Source organism: Martes martes (assembly GCF_963455335.1).
Source record: "Martes martes genome assembly, chromosome: 14".
Taxonomy (NCBI): domain Eukaryota; kingdom Metazoa; phylum Chordata; class Mammalia; order Carnivora; family Mustelidae; genus Martes; species Martes martes.
Genome location: NC_137902.1, coordinates 508,984 through 515,078, shown reverse-complemented (window position 1 = coordinate 515,078; position 6,095 = coordinate 508,984).

Genomic DNA, 6,095 nt, shown 5'->3' with positions numbered 1-6,095 from the left:
GCCCTGGACACTGGCCCAGTCCAGGACCGTGAAGCCGATGGGTCACACTTGCCGGGGGGGTTTAGAGCCTCAGCAGTTTGTTCATTTTTTATTCCTAACAAGTAACATGTTCCCTGGAGACTCCCTAAAGAAATGCAGACCCAGCCCTGCGGGGCAGCAGCCAGCATGTCTCTGCACGCGTCCCAGAGTCTGTGGTGTGGACGCTGGGAGACTTCACCCCAGGGGCCCAGGCGATACAAGGACAAAGACCAGAGGCTGTGGCCAGCAGGGTGGCCCGACCCTGGCCACCCCACACTGCCACACTCACGCCACCTGCAAGGCACCAGCCCTGGGCTGGCCACCAGTTTCCCTGACACCTGAGGTTGGCGGTCAGCCTTGTGGCTCCTGAGCGTGATGACACACGGTCTCCTGGAGGCACCTTGGGGCCATGCTGGAGCCCGTGTTGCACGGAGGCCCCTGTCCTCCCTTCAGGATGTGCGCCCACCTGCCCTCCATGCTCGGGCAGAACCCTCCCCTGCAGGGCCCGCGGGACCCAGGCCGCCATCATAGCTGTTAGCAAACAAAAGAGGACGTGTGTGCAGTGGCCCTGTTCCTGTTCAAATTCAAGCAGCGACCAAAACGTGCGCCCTTTGCACTCCGTGATCTTCTGTGATTTTCACCCTTACCTCCCCAAGGGAACGCAGCGACAGGCATTGGAAGGGAGTCAGAAGTTGTCCAAAGTTGTGCACATTCGTCCCCATTTCCTTTCAGAGTGTAGGTCTGGTAGATCCCCTGAGGAGCAGTGTGGCCACTGTAAGGGAGGCCACGTTCATTCTGCACAAGCCCGTCTTCCCAGCCACACCTCCTGTGGCGGGCGAGGCGTGGCAGGGCTCCTCTGATCACCGGGACATCAAGCAGGTCTGAGAGGACCGGACGGCCCGCTGACTGATGTTGAACCGGGAGGAAGAGACCCCACTTTGGCGGCTTCTCTGTGATGTGGCCCAGGCCCAGCAGGTGCCAGCAGCCGTCGAGAACCCCGCAGAGCCCCGACTCGCTCTGAACTCGGGGCTAACCTGCGTCACCGGACTATCCTCTGGCATGTCCAGCAGGGGCTGGAGGCTGGGACCGGGAAAACAGCAAGGTCTGCCCTGGCTGTGCTTGGAGCACAGAATCCCAAAGACACAGCATGCTTAGGACACCCTTTTCTGCACATAAGGACCCCACATTTGAAAAGGCAACAGTGGAATTAAATCCCTGAAAAGACCAGGGGCGGATGCAGGATGGAGACGTGGAAGTCTGGTTGGTGCCTGCCACACTGCTGAGCGGGCGGGGGTCAGGGAGGCCGCACCTGCGCTGGGCAGGACCCAGCCTGACACCTGTGTACACGCCGCCGCTCAGCTAGGCTGCGCCTGACAACCTCCAGCCAGCCCCACAGGCTTCTGTGGCACCTGCATGCACCTGCACGCACCTGCATGCATCCATAGGCACCTGCACGCACCTGTACACTTCTGTAGGCACCTGCATGCACCTGTAGGCACCTGCACGTACCTTTACACTTCTGTAGGCACCTGCACGCACCTGCACGCACCTGCATGCACCTGCACGCACCTGCACGCACCTGCAGGCACCCAGAATCCCACTATTTCTCCCCTGTGCTGCTCTTCATTCAGCTTCACATTTCTAAAAATTTCTAAAAACTTGCGAGCTTACCCTCATCCCAGAAATGGAGACTGTGTCACCCCCCACGTTGCCCTGAATGCAACCCCTGCGCCGGTGACCCCAGGCCGGTGGGAGTCCCTGTGCTATTTCCCACACACCCCGCCAAGGCAAAAATGTAACAAATGGTACAAACGTGATGTCCAATTAGGGTAATTTGTGCTCTGAATGAATAAATTACTTACCTTTTGCCTCTGCCTTTCCCCTGGGACACTCTCACGGAAGGCTGACAGATCGATGAGATGCAATGATCATTAAAAACACAGACTAAGGGACATCGGGCACTAACAATGAGATCCGTCGCACTCAGTCCAGAACAGGGCAGGGGGACGCCGAGGACGGTCTGCATCTCCTGGGTAGAAGAGGCCTCTTTGCTACGCACCCTCCCCCTTCTGGCAAAATGGCCCCGTCTTGATCAGACGACTGACACCCCCATGATACCTCCTTCCTCTTTCTTCTTGTCTCTTAACATCCAAGTTGATTTATTTGCAGAACGTAGCAAAAAGGACACATCCAACTAAAATAATACTAAACAGAAACGGAAGGTGAGCCTCAAGAAAGGGGAAAACACACACAAACCACAGGCAAGAGCTCTCAGCCTCCAGGCTCCGCAGAGAACACGGGCGGCCCCTGGGGAGACGGAAGCTGGATTTCCCGGGAGGAGAGGCATCTTCGAGAGGCTTCTAAAGTCAGAGCAGTGAGCGGAGATCGCGGGCTGGGGGCCACAGCAGCAGGACGGGTTCTTGACTGAGCCCAGACTCTCCGATGGGAAGTCCATGCCGGTCCCAAGGGCGCTCAAGGGACCCGTCCCGGGGCTTCAGCCCCACACGTCTCAAGGATCTTCTCTGTGGGACACTTGCAAAGTAATTCCTCCAGGAGGAACTCATATACGTATGAACTTTAAAATATAGAATAATATCTTCTTTCTGTATTACCTACTTTGAATTTTAAATGTCACCTCTAAAAATGTAGAAAGGCACAGTTGATAGCTAACTTGGAGGAAAAAAATAGGAACCCGAATGGAATTGAAGAAAACACACATCGTCGGTGCAGCTGCTCTGGGCTCAGGAGCCCCCCCCACACCCTTGCAGCCTCAAAACCAGGCCCTCGGACGAGAAAGCGCCCCCGCAGCAGGGTGACCTCGGCCGTGTGCGCTGGCTGGGACGTGTGCTCGGGACACGCTGAGTCTTGAGCTGACACACTCAAGCCTTTGCCTGTGACGGAAAGGAGGTTGGATTTCCCACTGGCTTAGCAGAAGGGGGTTGGGGTGCGGGGATAAAACTCGGCAGGTAGGACGCCCTTGAGCGGGAGTTCTCTGATGCAGGTCCTGGGCGCCGGCCCTGGGAGCTACGCCTGGACACGGGCTCCGGGCATCACAGCGCGCTCTGTTCCAGAATGGGCGTCTGTCACTCCTCAGCCCCTCTCCACCCGCCACCCCTGCCCCCGCCCCCAGCAAGAAGGTGACAGCACCCCAAGAAAGGCCAAGAAGCGACTGGGAGTCCCCAGAGGGGTAGGCCCCACCCCAGGCCTCAGCTCGGCTGGGGCTCTGCGCACAGGAACGCCGTCCCTGCAGCCAGGGCCTTCAGGTCACGAGGGTCAGGGTGCTTAGACCCCGGGTTAAAAGCCCTCCTCTCTGAAAGAGCTAATGACACGCACGGGGGCCTGTGTGACCTCCGGGGCGCTGACTTCTGACTGCCGGCTGGGCCGCTGTCCGCCCGTCAGCAGCGGACAGTCTCAGAGGAAACGGCGGTGAGAAGATAACCAAGAGCCAGGACACGACCAGGAAAACTCACTCTCCTCGACTCTCGCGGTGGTTTACAATCGTCAGGAGGCTGGCGCTGGCTGACGGTAGCAGGTGTCAAAAACCTCGGACCTCTGCAGCGCCACGGGGAGCACGCCCGAAGCCAGGGCGGCGGGTGAGGAGACGTGATCCCTTCCGGCAGCCGGCACGTCCTGGGGAGCCGAGCCAGCCCCGGGGAGACAGACGAGCTGGGCCGCGACTTCCCAGCACCTCGGCGACGATCTCAGAAACCTGTCCCCACAGACGCAAGTTCCACGATGCAGGACGCAGCGCCCGGCGGGGGCCATCAAGGCCTCCGGCCACCTGGGTGCCTTCCGGAGAAACCTCCGTTGGCCGTGGGCGTGGGGAGCAGGACGGGCCGTGCCGGCGGGGCTCTAGGCCACAGTCGGCCGCAGCCCCTGTCCCCAGGAGGCCCCCAGCCGTGGCATCCCTGTCACCTTGCAGCTGGCATCCTTCTACTGTCCTTGGTCTTGAGCCCATGACTTCATGGGAATTGGGGCCACGGCCGCAGTGTGGGTCCTGCTGAAACCCCAGTCATCTGGAGGGGAGTCGTGAGTGTTCTGTGCGTGTCCGCATGTGCCCTTCAGGCTTTCCGGCCCGTGGACAGTCAGGACAGTGGGAGGGCCACCATCGCATCCAGCCTACGGTCTGCCACATGACACGCGCGCTCCGCCTTCGGTTACACCAGCTACTGGGTCGGGGGCCGTAATTCAGGCTTCGGTCGTCAGCTAGGTCCTTCGCTGTCAGACTGGGAGGAGTCCCCTTGGTGTCCAGGTCGCGCGACACCTTTTCCATGGTGACAGGGTTCCGTCTGCTGTTGCCATGACAGCAGAGAGGTCTCGGAAAGGTCCCTGGGCAGAGCACGATTGGGATGCAGAGGCCACAGCCGGATTCCGGGGTGGTCCTTGGCTGTCCCTGGAAATCTGTCCGAGGAGTCTGACCTTCCCTGATGGGCCAGGGCCTTGTCTTAGCTCTTGGACATGCTGCCTTCCCAGACCAGGTGAGGCCAAGGGTCCTTCAAGGGCATTTCCATCCTTTCCTGCGTGACTCGGGCCGGGCGCCGTCCCGGAGGAGCTCCAGCGGCTTCCCGCCGCCCTGACGGAGCAGGGAGGGGCCCAGCGCCCACCCAGAACCTGTGTCGGCCTGGGGGGTGCGTCAGCCATGGGCACTGCCTGCAGGGCTGCATACAACCCCCCCCCCCGACCACCAGCCCGCTGTCACGCCCGGGCAGCTCCGCGTGGTCTCACAGAGGACGCCCAGGCAGCACCCCGTGGGCTCCAGCCCTCAGCGGCCGGTCCAGTCCCGGGGCTGTGGAAGTGTGGGGCTCAGAGCACACGCTGAGAGGTGAAGAAAGTGTCCCACCCTCTGGCCCCGACAGTGGGCACAGGAGCCAGCACGCGGTGGGCTGCGTCCGTCTGCTCTGGGGGCTGCGACCAGCAGCCCGGGGTGGGGGGCAGGCCTAACCAGCACCCCAGGCAGAGCCAGTTAACGTATACGCTGTCCCTCAGTCCTGGAGCCTGGAGGCCCACGGTCAAGGTGTCACGGGGCGGTTTCTCCAGAGGCCGCCCCCCTAGACATGTAGTCCGCCACCTTCTCACCATGGCCTCCAACGGCCTTCCTTCTGGGCAGGTTGTGTCTTCGTCTCTGTCTCAAAAGGACGCGGGTCCTATTGAACAGGCCTCATCCTGTGACCTCTCGTGACCTTGGTCACCCCCATAAAGTCTCACCACCTCCTCTGCAGGCACGTGGGGCACGAGGACTCCAACCCCTGAATTGTAGGGACGGGTTTCGGTCCACAGCTGGGTGTCCTCGTGACTCGGTGAGTTACAGCACATGAAGGGTCTGGAACATTGCTCAGTGCATGTCAGAGGTCAGAGTCAGAGGCGCACGAGGCCAGGGTTCCCGCCGGCACCTCTAGGGCCTGCGCCGCAGAGGAGGGTCTGTGCCCCAGGGCCCTCTCCTCCCTCGCACGATCATAGGGCTTGGTTGCTGCGTGCCCGGCGGGATGTGCGAGGCCCGCCCATGTGACGCTCTGCTTGGCTGCCACGTTTTCTCTTGGTGGCTTGGGAACCTGGTCCCGGAGCCGGTAAATCTCAGGGCTGCCTCTGCCGACATCGCGAGAGCTCACCTCACCAGTCTGACGGACGAAAAGGCAGAGCCCCTCAGCTCCCACGTCCGGCCAGGGCCCTCGCCCCTCGGCCTGCCCTGCAGCCTTCGACCCGGGGCTGCAATGCCACCGGGATGCCACCCCACCGGGGCCACCCCATCCCGTCACACCATCCCATCCCAGCAAATGCTCTTTCTTTGGGACTGGAGTCAGCTCCCGGGACATGACCCGGAATTCTCCTGGGAGACTCTATAGAGCAGGATGTCCGGGTGCCTGAGGCTGGGAAGTCGGGCTCCGCCACCTGCCCTGAGTCGCTGCCACTCTGGAGGGCTCCGTCCGGACACTCGGGGCCTGCGGGTCTGGGGCCCTCAGACAAGCACACTCCCAGGAAGCAGGGCCCCTGTCCCCAACGCAGACATCCTTGATGGTTTGCAGGGGACAGGCCGGATGGGGGGGCGATCCAGGCAGCTGCACTGGGTGCCTGGTTCCTGC